The sequence below is a fragment of the Suricata suricatta genome, chromosome 4 (assembly GCF_006229205.1).
Source record: "Suricata suricatta isolate VVHF042 chromosome 4, meerkat_22Aug2017_6uvM2_HiC, whole genome shotgun sequence".
Taxonomy (NCBI): Eukaryota; Metazoa; Chordata; class Mammalia; order Carnivora; family Herpestidae; genus Suricata; species Suricata suricatta.
In genome coordinates this window covers 31304057-31318054 of record NC_043703.1, presented here as the reverse complement: position 1 = coordinate 31318054, position 13998 = coordinate 31304057, and positions in this window count along the sequence as shown.

Below are 13998 nucleotides of genomic sequence, written 5' to 3'. Positions count from 1 at the left end.
GTATCATAGATAAGCTGCTACATAACGATTGCCACTTCAGATAGCTGTGAAATTAGGTGATTAACTAGTTGTTACTTAACCTTCTAATTTCTGTATAAGTCTAATTACATGAAACAGAAGTTGGTGTTTTGATTTTTTACTTTGCTTTTCTGTTTGGAGTGCCATTGTAACTACTGTATTGTAAATGATGGAAAATAATTGCATATGTTAAAAAATATGAAACTTTATAAAGTAAAAAAAATAAATAAAATTAAAAAAAGTAAATAAAAAAATAAAGATATAACATATGGAAAAAACAAACAAACAAACAAAAACACCAAAAATAAAACAGACAAATGGTCACAAAATCCACATCCAAATTTTTCACCATTAGTTTATGCAGACATAAAATTACATTTTAGTAAATATAATCAGAGCATTCATAACAGAGGAAAATAAAGAAATTACAAAAATTATCCAAGTTGTTCAATGTAACTGTGCATATAGGCAACTAATTTAGAAATGCTTTAGCTGTCTTTTTGTCATTCTGTAATCATAACTCAAGTAAAAATTATGATTGAAATTTATTCCCCATATTAAATACCTATACACACACTTTTAATGAGCAGCATGTACATCAATACTTAAAGTTTTTAATGTGACAACTGAACTTTATTCTTGATTACTAACTTATCTAATCTAGGTTGGATTGACAGCAATCCTACTTGCAAGAGATAATATGTCTAAAGTTTTTTCTTTATTAGTATAAAAACACAGTAGAGAAACTCAGAGTCCCAAATATGTTGATGGAAATAGAAGAAAAGATCTGTAAAACGTTTTCAACAAGTTCAAGTTATTATCTTTTATCTAAAATCGAGTATGTGATACTGTATGTTCAAAATTCATACCTAATTAGTCAGGGGTAGCCAGTTCTGATAATTCATCCTATAAAGCTATAGTTAAACTTGTTATATAATTTTATTAGAGAAATGAAGTTCCTATGTGGGATATTCTTGTGATGAAAAATAAAATTCAAAACATTCCATCAAATTCATGAGGTATTTGATATAAATTTTTGCAGATGTACATTATCAAGATCACTGCCTTGTCAAGTGTTTAATCATTGAACATGTTAAAATAATATATAGGAACTCTGCCTTCCAAGTTGCTAATTGAGCCTTTTCTGACACTGAAAAATATATTGCTTTCCTTCCATTTATATGAATGCAATAAGATAAACCATAGAGAATAGGGTTCTATAGGGGAGGTAGGTGGGGGATGGGCTAGATGGGTGAGGGCCAGAAGGAGAGCACTCTTCAGGATGAACACTGGGTGTCATGTGTAAGAGATATAAATCACTGGGTTCTACTCCTGAAGCCAAGACTATACTGTATGTTCACAAACCTGGATTTAAATTAAAAAAAAAAAAACAACTACATAAAACCTAGATGTTATAAATCCTAAAAAAATTTCAAAAATATTAATAGGCATCTCTAGTGTCCAATTTACAGCTTTAAAAAACTGGGAACAAACTGTTTTCTTGTCTCATAGAAACCCATTCTCAACTGAATTTTACCCACGATAACAATTGTAACTCCACATGCAATAGCAGTTGTAGAAAATTAATTTCCCTATTATTGCATAGTAGACAATACTCTCAAATTTAACATCTGTATAAAACTAGGATGAAGCCTGCTGGTCTTCTTTTCTCCAAAATCATGTCCAATACCACCCATCACTGTTTTGCTTATGGGTACCATCACATTCACAAGCCTATCTCTTCAAGTACAAGAGCAAAGCTTATCTTGCCATCAGTAAATAAGGTTCAAAAATAAGTAATGCATGCAAGACCCAAAACAATCCCAATGAGCCTTATAAGTATAGCCATTTTTGAAATCCATTAAAAAATCTAAGTATAAATTAAAAACTAAATGAACAAAACTTTAGAAAATAACAAGCTCATAAAAAAGGAACAATCCACAGCTGTTGTCATCTCTGAACTAGGGAACAATCTGCCACTGACAAAAGTAATGAGGACCAGCCTACCTTTTAATAAACTTTTTAGGGTTATGTGTGAGCTGGTCTGTTGGATTAATAACCTGAGAAGCCCAGGAACAAAGGAAGACTACACCACCCTCCAACACTTTCCCCCACGTCTTTATTGAGGGTGAGGTCCTAAAATTGGGGCAGGAAAAGATGTTGAGAAACTCTCTTTGACACTCCAGGGTTTCAGTTAAGAAGACTGGGAGAGGAGCAGGAAAGCCACATGAAATCTCAGGGGTAATTTCTGTTTTCACAGGGCGTAGGCCAGCCAGAGCCACCCTCCAAAGGTCAAGAATGGTTAACAGGGATGAAAAAGATCACCCAAGGCACAGAAAGAAGAGGACAGGATGGAGAGCAAATAGAACTCCCCAGCCACCCCAAAATGCTGAGAATCAAAATGTAAAGTGAGAGGGGCTCTTCCACAGTTCAGAAGTCATGAAGCTCGGCTGTGAATTTCAGCCTAGACCCTGAAATTTGCCAGTGCTGGGATCCCAGTCCTGCTGAAGGGAAAGGTTAGACCTACTTTGGATCCCATCATGCATTGTTACCATTGTTTTACTGACCCAGTAACCATTTCCCTTCATTGACCCCTGCTGATACCTGATGTATCTCCACATTATTAGCCCCAACTTCCAGTCATGAGGAAAAAAAAAATAGACTCTGAGCTCTAAAAACCAAAGTATTTTTGAAAAAGCCATTAGAGCAATGTCTATAGAGACCAGAAATACAGTGAGTTAAGAATACATATTGGGATTATCTTTTCTGCTTAGTTCACTTTTTCTTCTCAGAGACTCTTCAACTGCACTGCAGGAGTTATTCAACTCCAGGGAATATGTCCTTCCCCACAGATTGGTGTGCCTATAATATTTAAGGATTCCTACATTATCATACAGGCTCCTCTAGGACACTATTTTATTATACAAACCAATCATTTGCTTGTTTTCCACAATCAATCAATCCCTTGGTAAGTAAGTCTCCTGGAAGCATGTGTCCAGGAACTTAGGAAATGAAGCCACATACTCTACTCTGGAGAATTACTCAGAACAATTACTAATTTACCTTTGTATGTACACCATCCAAGCAACAGTTCCTATGGTGGTGTTTATACAATTGGAAATAATGGTAAGAATTTAAATCTTGGATGATATAATAAATTATACTTCCAAAGCTATTAAAGCTGATAAGATAAATCTAAACTTTTTAGTCCACGCAGTACAAAGTAGTAACTTCAGATTTCCTATTAGCTTGTCAGTGTAGTAACTTTGTCACTGTTAACACATCAGCTGTATTTAGATAAAAACTACTGGCCGTGTGGCACCTGGCTGGCTCAGTCAGTTAAGTATACGGCTTCAGCTCACCTCATGATCTTGTGGTTCGTGGGTTTGGGCCCCCGTCAGGCTCTGTGCTGACAGCTAGCTCAGCACCTGGAGACTGTTTTCAGATTCTGTTTCTCCCTCTCTCTCTGACCCTCCCCTACTTGCGCTGTCTCTCTCTCTCTCTCTCTCAAAAATAAATTTAAAAAAAAAACCAAAAAAATAAAACAAACTACTGGCCGAATAGAACAAGTCAATTCTAAGATGATGTTCACCTGTCTCTTCAAAGTAGACTCAAATGGATTCTGAGAGTTTTCTTGCTCTATATTCTAATCATCATTTTGCTCTCACCATTTTGTGTTAATGACCAAATGTGGAGTCTCCAGTCTTAAATGCTTATGTATAGCCACTGTCACTTCACATGATGTAGCAACCCCTTCTCACTTGATAAAAGAAGGAAAAGGACAAAACATGGTTCAAATTGTTGTTTGTGGTTTCTTAGGTAATATACCATCTAGAGAGGATGACAGTAATGTAGATCTGGAATGGGCAACTTCTCTACCTGCCTCTCTGGTCTGGCGAGAGGCTGGCAAGAGGACACGGGTTCAGAGGAGACTAAGAATAGGAACAATCACCTCCATCACACATGCAAGACTGAGAACAATCACTTATCAGCTATACACTTATAACCACAGAATGTCATATGATTTGCAGAATACTGCTTCGTCCAGAGTATCACCTATTTTGGATTGATCCCCCATCTTAAGAAATCAATCAATCCAAAGGCTCACTCTGCTTCTGCTATTATACCCTAAGAACTTCCAAGGTCAATCCATAAGTAATACAAACTCAAACTTTCTTTGTTAAGATGCCTTTTTAGGATTTTCCTTATGTTAGAGTTCTCCCCTGCTGAAATATGTCCAAAAATCTTCAGTCTTACTCTTTCAGTAAGAGACTTTCCACACAGAGAATAAAGAAACATAACATAGACACAAAATATATCCAGTTAGATTATAGAGCAATACAAATATGCATAGCTTAAAAAGGAAAAACAAGGATCAAGTGGAGCCTAAGAATCCATAAGCCAGTGATCTCTCATCATAAAGCATCAAAGTGCTATATTGTTTGCTAACTCATGAAAAATGGCATTTTAAACTATTCTAATAATTATTAGTCATACTGAGTCACAGTTAGTATGAAAATTTAACAGAATAGCCCAGACTAAAATAACAACACTTGGTACTAATGACCACTGAAGAAGCAACCTTGGGTTGAAGACAATTTGCCATATAAGGCCAGACACTTAACTTTGGACTTCAGGCTTCTTATACATAAACTGCCATGCTTAACTGTAAGTGTTATTCAAAAAGCAAAAGTAACTAACTAACGTGTTAGAAGTGGTAAAATAGCAAGTACTGCACAAACATAGATGATTGTGACTGGGTATATGTTTTAGGTTTCTTACAGCTTTTTTCCTGGATTCACATGATTGACACAGGTACCCACTCTGCTATCCCCAGGCGCATCCATCCCACATCCCCATGCAAAAAAATAATCAAAATATTACACCTTTTAGAAGACTTAATCTATGCATTGTGAACCAAAGAGCCTATTCAATTTATTTATTTACTTGAATTTGAACCAGTACTAGGGTTGAGGGATCAGAGGTGCAGCATAAGAAGTCAACTTCAATAAATGCCAACGAGTACTTTGGGTAGCTGTATGAATCAAAAAACAATTCATTTAAAATGTAATTTTGCATGTGATTAATCTATAATCTGGTATGATTGCCTGTGGATACATTTTTATAATTATAAATTGAATGAAGAATAAAGATAATTCAAATAATCTTATTGGCTAAGGCACAGGGCATTAATTCAGTTTATAATAGCAATAATGACCTCAGCCCAGGACATTTCCAGGCAATTAATGACTGGTTGGAGTTAATGGCCCGAGTTTCAGCCAAGGACCATCAACTCCTCCTCGCTGGTCATCAATCCTCAGAAATGCCCAGTGCTCAGAGCACGGTCAGACCCATTCAGAGTTTGACATCATCCCAACTTTTAATTTTCAAGTAAATTTGTTGCTCTACTCGTTTTCCTAAAAACCCATTTTACTTATAAACTAAGTAAAAATGATTGCTATTGTTTTTGAAAGACCAATTAATTCATAGAACATAAGAACTGAATGTTACAGAGGCATAATATTTAAAGTAGTATTGTAATATTGAAAACATAGTACAGACCCAAAATATAAGACATCAATTTTTACAACTCTACGAATGCCTCAAAATCAGTCCATTAAGGAGAGCCTGGGTGTTGAGTTCCCATTTTTATGGTTTTATTTTATGTATATGAAAGAGGAAGTTAAAACTAAGTGCAATCTACACATTTCTACTTTCTACCTAATAAGCTGCCCCACTTGACTTTAAATTCTTTCCTAGAATTAATAGGAGACAGCAGAGAAAAACACGATTTTTAATATGCAAGCCCAAGCGATACCACATGACAATATCATCAGTCATTTCAAGCTCCTCTAGAGGTCTTAACATATTTTTTTCCCATCTCACAGGAGACATATGAAACAGATGACCTAGATCACCAGCGTGTCACACACAGGCTCTTTGTGAACCATTCAAGTAGAGAGAGGGCTTCAGGCAGCCAGTCCCCATCTCTACGGGAAGCCACCACCATGCTGCTCACCCAGGGAGTCACAGCCTACAGGAAAAGCACTATACTGTCTCACTGAGTTTGCCCCCTACCAGCTTTCCCCCAGCACTTAAAAAAAAAATTCTTTGTTGTTTCAGTCCATTATGGGAAAGACAGAAGTCATGAAAGGACAGTGTAAAGTGGCCTGTACAGTCAGGGTCACTGGTCCGGAAGGCATGAATTCAGACCACCTGTGACTGTTAATGAAAGAGAAGATGCCTTCATTCAGAGATCACATGTGCCCATATTCCTGTCATGGCTGAACTTCTTGCCTTCTATTTATTATTTATCTGAAAATGCAAGCCTTTTAGAAATATGTATGTTATATTTAAGTGGACAATTCATTATCATTATTACTTACATTAAGAGCCAAGGTCCACAGTAGGCTTCATGCAGGCTATGCAAAGTCATTGTCTGTGTAAGCAAAAAGAAACTGAACTAATGTGTCCCAGAAGGGATTTCTCAATGGGAATTGGAGACGTGTTGCCAAATAATAAAGTCAGGTTATCAAGATGATTGATGATAAGAATAGTCAAAATAATGTTAATAATAATATACTCTTTAAAAATAAAGGAAAACATTGCATTCCCATGTTTTCTTACTGGGATGATGAGTATCTATCATTAAAACCATTATTTTTCCTGTCAAAAGACAGACATGAAATAACTCAAAAACAGTCACAAAGAACAATTACATATTGATGGTTTGATGCTTGATAGAGCCAAAGAGAAAAAAAAAGTCCAGAATACAGGATGCTGCCCATGCTGTAGGATACCTCCAGCTACCCAAGGGTCAAACACATGTATGGGGCAATCAAGATATTAAGAATTATTGAGCATGAGCAGGAGAATATTAAAAACATGATCTATAAAGTTTTGCTAAGGTAGATTTGATGTGCTGAAATAGTACACATTTTAATTTAATCAAGATGCTATTTTTATGCAAATGAATACTAAATATGGAGGCAGATTAATAAGTTCTATAGAATAAAAATAAAATTTGAAAAATGCAGTAATTTTTATAGTATTTTATGGAAAGCAGTGGATGATCAATGTCAAAAATCCTAACTTGATTTCTAGAGGCAGACAAATTGAAAGAATATATATTCTACAATAAAGCTATATCTAGATAATTGGTTTAAGGATAGATTTTTCTCAGCTGGATCTCAGAGGATTCAGGAATCGTGAGCCCTATTTAGCAGAGCTAAGAAATAACCTCATGTCTGTCCTGACAAAGCCTATGTGCTTCCTGCCATGCTGTGGCCCACATGCTAAAATCTCTACTTATGATTCCATACCATGTGCTCTTTCACTTAGATTTCTCAAACCATTTAAATGTGCAAATAGTAGGACAGCTAGATTATAGTCTCTACATTACCAACCATTTATCTAACCTGTTCTGTTATAAAACAAGAAGACATAGCACATGCTCTCAAAAAGCTCTGCTTTGCAACCCATCGGAGATTAGGAGTTGGAAAATCTTTTCATCCAAGGGAGCCTGCAAAGCACATTTTACAACTCTCTCCGAAGAATTTTAAACATTAATAACCAAGAGTCACTTTTTCAAGTAGCATAAAAGTGGTCTAAACATTATTAAACTGCTCCTGTAAGAAGAAAAGTCATGCAGCTAAACATTAACTTTCAACTGAGTTGAGGAGGACAGAAAAAAAGCTAAAGGGATGTGTACTTTTCTGGCCACCAAATTGACAGTCTGTGCTCTGAGATCCTTGGATTAAAGGACCTCTAGGAGGTGTTTATCTTATAAACTCCTATATTTCATTTTCATTAAAATTATACAGTGAGCATTAATTGACTATCTCCCCTCTACCTACTGGGAATACGTTATAGTGTTTATTTCTACAGATGCTTATGAGCACGTACAGTGAGGTTGTTTTACATTTAGAGAGCAGAGTCAGGAAACTAAAAAAATTACAGAAACACTTGTCAAAGGAGATGGCTTTTAATTCTCTTTTAAGATAAATACTGCAGGAGATTATGATGGAAAATACTTCAATCTGCCCCTTTTTTATGGAGTTGACACAAGATGCTCTTTCTAAAGGGAGTCCACTCTCTTTAGAGATGTAAAAATAACAAAGCAACCCTGAAGTATAGGTGGGGAATCAGTATAAAAATGGGATTTATTCAATGGAGCCCCTGAGTGGCTCAGTCGGTTAAGCATCCAACCCCTGATTTCAGCTCAGGTCGTAATCTCATAGTTTGAGAGGTGGAGCCCTGCGTCAAGCTCTGTGCTGACGGTGCAGAGCCTGCTGGGGTTCGCTCTCTTCCTCTCTCTCGGCCCCTCCTCCACTCAAGTGCTCTCTCTCTCTCTCTCTCTCTCTCATCCCCCTCAAAATGAATAGAATAAACTTTGAAATGGGATTTATTTCCCAGGGGTGCCTGGGTGGCTCAGTCAGTTAAGCGTCTGACTCTTGGTTTTGGCTCAGACCATCTCACAGTTCATGAATTCAAGCCCTGTGTCAGGCCCTGCACTGACAGCACAGAGCCTGCCTGGGATTCTCTCTCTCCCTCTCTCTCTGCACTCTCTGTCTCTCAAAACTAAATAAAACTTAAAAAAAAAATTAATGGGCTTTATTCCCAAAGTCTGTGAAGTGGTTGTTCAAACTAACTGCTTTTTCCCAAATAATTGTATGCATAGGAATAATGTTGCTAAAACATTACACAAAATTGACCCAACTGTTAATATAGTTGAAATGGGGTCTAAGATCTATGTCCCGGGATCAGATCCAACATTGCAAAGAGGATGGCAGAAGAATGACAAAGTGAAGCCTCTTTTTTTATCACTAGAGCAGGGATAAGCCTCAAAAGCGTTTTGAAATAGGCAAATTGTGCCTTGGAAGTTTCCTGACTTCACTTTTCATATTGCTCCTCAGTATTTTGGGTCTCTCTGAACTGCCAACCATGCGCCTAGGCCTTTGCTGTTCTTCAGCTCCCCTCCCCCACCGTCACTCTCAGAGATAAATTACTTCATTTTCCTGAAACCACATTTCAATCTCTTTGTACAGTCCTTGGGTGGGAATTAGAAAAAAAAAAATGTAACATAAACCTCTGTGTTTCATTTTTCTCTGGTGCAAGATAGTAATAGACCTTTTTCCCAAATCACATGATAGTAATGAGGAATAAAATTGAAAATATTTATTACAAAGGGGAGCCTGGGAGGCTCAGTCAGTTAAGTGCCCGACTCTTGATTTCAGCTCAGGTCATGATCACAAGGTTTGTGAGTTTGAGTCCCACGTTGGGCTCTGCACTGACAGTGTGGAGCCTGCATGGAATTCTCTGTCTCCTTCTCTCTCTATGCCCCTCCCCTGCTGGCTTTCTCTCTTAAAAATAAACACAATTTTTTTAAAAACTTAATATAGAATACATGAATGCACAGTGTTAACTAAATTGCAAGCTGATGGTTGGGTATTATCTTGTTGAACTAATTTACACAAATATGTGAAGGACATGTAGCCCATTAATACTATCATAATTATATATACTTTAATCAGTGAATGATAAGCAACCCTAATTAATTTCTAATTGGGAAGATTTTAGGTGGTGTTAAAAGCACTTGTAAGAGTCAGTAATTTGGAATAAAGGTATCCTGGCAAAGGGATCATCCAGACAGCCAGCCCTACAGAGTCGACCAAAGTCAGGGTCCCAGAGTTCATCTCAGTTTCTCAATGTTTTCCTTATCTTTCCCTTCTCTTCTTAAAATACATACATACATATACACACACACACACATACACACACATATATACATTTACATATATGTGTGTATATATATTTATGTGTGTGTGTGTGTATGTATGTGTATACATACATTTTTCTGCTCATGCTCCCTTATACCCATTTGGCCACCCTATCATTTCTGGTATGATAGCTCAAAAATTTCAGCTACAGAAAATGATTCAAGTCCACAGTTTCTCCAATGTGGGAAAAGGTAACCCATTTTCTTGCTGATAAATAGCATATAAGCTGCCTCTTAAGAAGCATGAGTGATGATCACCTATAGAACTTGTTTAGAACATGTTTTAGGAAAAAAAAAAGGTTATATGAAATGGTATATGAGAGTGGCCTCTATAGGAAGATCAAACAAAGACTTTTACTGGATTGAGAACCAGACTAGTTTCATGATCACAGTGTCACGGTCTGTAGTCCTTCACAGTAAAACAATGGTAAGGCTAATTTGATCATATGCTTTAGGATAAAAATATTTCTCCTTACCACATCTTCTCACATCAAAAAAGCCTTGAGGCTGTCAAGACACTTAGTAAAAGACTTCAGGCATACTATTACAGGTCTTTTACCCACAACATTCCTTGTTTCAATTCCAGCCACTTATTACCATGTCTAAAATATTCTTGGGACAGGGAAGTCTTGATGCATGCAAGAAGGCATTAAGAGCGCTGACTGTTACCTGACCATTATCTTCAATGGACCAAGAGTAGAAATCCAGGCAACTGAAAGGTAGCATGCCTTTTGCATCAGTTAGTTATCACTGCATAACAAACTATTCCATGTTTTGTACCTTTAAACCACAACCACCAAGTTGCTCTCAAGTTCTGCCCCTTGGGTGAGCTGGGGAAAAATGGCTTGTCTCCATATAATGTCAGCCGGGTGCTCAAAAGGCCATACTAAGTGGAAGCTCAAAGAAATGCTAGAATATCCCAGATGGTGTCACACTCATGTCTGAGGATTCAACTGGATGGATGGAATGCATAGGACCCTACTGAACGTCTCTCTTTCCATATAGTCTTTCCACCAGGGTAGTTGGATTTCTTGACAGGATGCCTCAGAGCTCCAAGACAGTAAAAGTAGAAGTTCTAGGTTTCTTAAGGCTTAGTCCTGGCACTGGTACAGTATTACCTGAATGGCATTCCTATATGTTCAAACATCTTGCAAAGCCAGTTCTGATTCAAAGGAAGAGTAAAGAGATTCCCACCTCTTGATAGGAAGGGCAGCAAAAAAAAAAAAAAAAAAAAAAAAAAAAAAAAAAAAAAAAGAAAGAAAGAAAAAGAAAAGACAATGACCATCTTTAATTCACAATAATATCCCTGCATGTAAAATCTGGCTATCACCCACAATAAAATAGAAAGCAGTTCAGGGGAGCCTGGGTGGCTCAATCATTTGAACGCCTGATTCTTGGTTTTAGCTCATGTCATGATCTCATGGTTTGTGAGTTCGAGCCCCACATCAGGCTCTGCATTGCACAATGCAGAACCTTGTTGGGATTCTCTCTCTCTCTCTCTCTCTCTCTCTCTCTCTCTCTGTCCCTCCTCTGCTTGTGTTCTCTTTCTCTCTTAAAATAAATAAGTAAACATTAAAAAAATAAAGTAGTTCAGAAAGGGAGATTGAGAATGATTTAAGACCATTGTTGCAATTTTTTTTTCCAGTTTTGTAGACTGCTGGCCAAGCATGGGGTCCTTGGGCCTACATTTAAATCTGGACACTCACAACTCTTTCAGTACCTATATGTCAAAACAACAAAATAAAGAACACCAGTGTCAAACTATAGCCCATGTCAACTGTTTTTGTAAATAAAGTTTTTACTGGGACACATCCCTCCCCAGTCATTTATGTATTGTTTATAGTTGCTTTTGTGCTACAACAGCAGAGTTGAGTAGCTGTGACAAAGACTGTGTGGCCCATAAAGCCAAAGATGTTTACTTTATGGCCTTATTGATTTGCCAGGTCTAACTTAAAGTAGCACCGACTGGGTGGCTTAAACAACAGAAATTTATTTTCTCACAGTTCTGTAGGCAAGAAGTCTTGCGATTAAGGTGTCTGAGGGTTGATTCCTTCGAAGTGCTGGGAGGGAAAGGCTGTGTTCCAGTCCTCTTGTAGACCCCTATCTACCTGTGTCTTCAACTCAGCTTCTCTGCTTGCCTACGTCAATTTCCTCCTCTTGTAAGGACATCGATCTTATTAGATCAGGGGATACCCTAATGACCTCATCTTAAACTCATTATCTCTATAAGGTCCTACTCCAAATGAGGTCACATTCTGAGATACTGGGGGTTGGAACTCTACCATGTGAATTTCAGGGAGGTATAGGCACAATTTAACTCACAACAATGGTCATTTACAGAAATAGTTTGTTAATCCCTCGAAAAGAAGAAAGAAGGCAAATACAGCTGTTGGAAGTCTTGGATTCTAATTTCAATTCTGTGCCTTACTATCTGACTCAGTAGAAACAAGTCACAAAAATTCTGATTCTCATTCTACATTAGTAAATTACACAGTGATGCCTGGACTGACAGCACTTAAGGTGATTAGAAGATTAAATTAAGGGAAAGAAGTAGCATGAAAAATAAAAGGCATTACATGAGTTATATGTATGCATATATATGTGTGTGTGTTTGTGCATAAATATATAGCATATATAGTATATACTAAGTTCTTATACTATATTTACTTGGAATGATTTATTGGCATTTAGCTCTGGGGCTTTGTGCATTTGAATTTGAGTTTGGTCTCCATTCAGTGGGAAATATATTAGCAACTTTCTCCTAGTTGTAGAAGAAAGTGACCCCAGTGGTTAAATTTCCTCTGTGTTTCTGAATCATACTGGTCAGCATATATTTAACTATAGTTTCTTTGATTTCTGAAAGCTGCTTTCACAGATTTTGACACAATTTTTTCTCCTGTGCGCCTCCCACCAGCTTTGTTCATTGCTTTGTAGCACTCTTCCGTGACTTTAACCTGGGAGACAGGCTTCAGTCTGAAGTCCAGGACCTTATTTTAATTTCTTCTGTGTATGCTGCCACTAAATAGCATAGCAAGCTCAGACTCCTGCCTTGTAGCTGAAACGGTTTCTAGAACTAAACTCCTTCCAAGGCCTGACCTATCCTAGATGTCTTTGGTTCTACAACCCTAATCTTCACTTCTATCTCTGCAAAAAAAGCAGCTAGAAAATTCTTCCCTTTGATACAAAGCTGCATGAGCTAGATGGCCCTGATTCAAGGCGGAGATTCCGAAGTCTCCAATGTGTATTTCGATCTCATAAGACATGATGAGGTTAGGTAAGAGAGCAAGGATGAATATTATTGGTGGTTTGTTTGCTCATTTTTTATGGTTAATTTCCTCTTAGTTTTTCAGGTAAAATTTATTAACAAAGATTTCTGAGAAAATGTGTGTGTGTTTATGAAAGGGAGAAAAATTATTCTAAATTAAATGAACATCTAAAGTGGCAAACTCAACTAAAGAAAGTCTCCCAAAGAGAAAAACAAAATCAGCTGACCTTAGCATATTAGTGTTTGGTGGCCATGTGTTCAGATAGATAACTCCGCTCAGCAATACCAAGATAGCTCTCCTGTCAAATTGCTTTTAATGGAGAAGATAAGGTGTTGTTAATCTTATCTTGATAAATTATGAAATGCCATGCCAATCTTGCTGGCATGTTGACTTGCTACCTTGACTTTTTCTATTTTTTTTCCCTATTCTATTTACTTGAACTTTTCAAACAGATTGAGTCATAGAGCTTGGCAAATTTACTGAGATGGGTATGTGTCACTGTGACTCTCAAAAAAGAGATGAAAGTGTTACATGCCATACACAGAAAGTCACTCATCCTTGGAATTTTACCACTCTGCCACATATTTGTTGGAGATTGAATGCCAAAGGATCTTGATATCTTCAGGAGATCTGATTTTAAATTTGTTCACTACTCCTAACCTATTTGTATCTGTCTTGACACTTTAGCATTAAAGATACTATGCATACTGAGTATTATTAGTGACATGGTGATTCAGGTATGGTTCTCTTCATTTCAGTGTCACATCAATTGAGAGGAAATATTTGAGTAAAAAGAAATCTAGTTTCTTTGGCTTCCGAATGAATTGTAACCAATTCATTAAACTTTAACTTGGTGCTACATCTATGTTTTGTTGAACTAAATTTATGGAAAAGATTTAGCCTAAGACAAGCATGAAATTAAAAGTGGAATATGAG